The 1,739-nt window shown below is 46.0% G+C and overlaps 1 non-coding gene across 1 annotated transcript; it reads right to left on the reverse strand.

Moving 5' to 3' along the window:
• Positions 1-704: 704 nt before the first annotated feature.
• TRNAY-GUA (transfer RNA tyrosine (anticodon GUA)) lies at positions 705-793 on the reverse strand. Its single transcript is given in 2 exon segments — positions 705-740; positions 757-793. It is a non-coding gene; the product is annotated as a tRNA-Tyr (tRNA).
• Positions 794-1,739: the final 946 nt, after the last annotated feature.

The raw sequence follows: 1,739 nt of genomic DNA on the forward strand, positions 1-1,739 counted from the left end.
TTATCCCTATAATATCTGGTTTCACTTCCTGCACCAATAGCTCTAGTTCCTCCATTTTGTTACCAAGGCTCCTCGCATTAGTGTACAAACATCTTAATTTTTGCTGTTTGGCTTCGCTCACTTTCTTTAACCAATTAGGCACAGACATTCTACTGCCGGTATCACCTATTACTATATTAGCAATGAACCCTTTAAGAATTTACCTTTTTATATGCATTAACAAACAAGTGATGTCAGTACCAATTATTGGACCTTAGAATCATAGAATATCAGAGTTGGAAGGGACCTCAGGAGGTCATCTAGTCCAACCCCCTGCTCAAAGCAGGACCAATCCCCAATTTTTGCCCCAGATCCCTAGATGGCCCCCGCAAGGATTGAACTCACAACCCTGGGTTTAGCAGGCCAATGCTCAAACCACTGAGCTATCTCTCCCCCCCAAAAGAGAGCGATGGCAGGGGAAGAGCAGCTGCACCAACAGCAGCAGCTTGGAGAATGCAGGTATTGATCCCGCTACCTCTCACATGCTAAGCGAGTGCTCTACCATTTGAGCTAATTCCCCCTCTACTGCAAAAGAGAGTGATGGGAAGGAAAGAGCAGCTGCATCAACAGCAGCAGCTTGGAGAATGCAGGTATTGATCCCACTACCTCTCACATGCTAAGCAAGCGCTCTACCATTTGAGCTAATTCCCCCTCTAAAAGCCAGTTCCTTCAAGCCGGAGTTGAACTAGCGACCTAAGGATTCCCAGGAGAAATAACCTACAGTCCTCTGCTCTACCAGCTGAGCCATCGAAGGAAGACAAAACAGGGCAATGGCCAGAGTGGGAGCGCTAAAGAAGAGCGTGTAACAAAGGAAACAAAAGCCAGTTCCTTCAAGCCAGAGTTGAACCAGCGACCTAAGGATTCCCAGGAGAATTAAACCTACAGTCCTCCACTCTACCAGCTGAGCTAGCAAAGGAAGAAACTCATTCATCTGGCCTTAGCCTTAGCTAAGGTCAGATGAATGAGTTTCTTATATAGCCAATTATTTACTGTACCTGCTACCCAATTAAACTGTGTTTTATTTCCATTGCTTTAGCCCAAACCTTAAATAAAATAACATGGTATTTTGAACGATCACTACAAGTTGAACATAACAACTCTTTTTTCTCATGATTTCATTCTTTCTGGTTCCATGCTTTGGGCCTATTGCTCATGTGAATATCCCACCTCAATTTAAAACCATAGTTCACCCAAATCTAATGTGAGTCAGAGCATGTCAATCAGAGTGAAACCAGAGGTGGGGAAAGTGAACACCTTACTCTAGAGCCTGGGGCATGGAGATTCTTTTGGCCTCCCTACACCTCAGCTATCTCCCCCATGCCACCCACAGAGCTGCCCAGCCCACTGGGAGTATGGGGTAAGTGGGAACAAGGGTTTGTGGAAAGGACTGAGATATGAATGGGGACATGTGCAGGGCAGCCTTGGTCTAGAGATAGGGCAGTGCTTAATTTGTAATGAAAGAGGTACCAGGGGTCAAGCATTTTTTTTACATTCATAACTGATACAGCAAGCCCAGAGGTGCCATGGCTATGAACTGCCAAACCTCGAGGTACTAGGGCTCAGCCCTGGTATGCCCTGGCACAAATTAAGCACTGGGGTGATGCACCCACAGACCTACAGAGGTTGACACAGTGCGAGAGCAGATACTGAATGACCAGCTGCTGTCCCACAATGCCTCACAGTAACTGCTTCTGTAATAT

This window comes from Natator depressus, chromosome 2, assembly GCF_965152275.1.
Source record: "Natator depressus isolate rNatDep1 chromosome 2, rNatDep2.hap1, whole genome shotgun sequence".
NCBI lineage: Eukaryota > Metazoa > Chordata > Testudines > Cheloniidae > Natator > Natator depressus.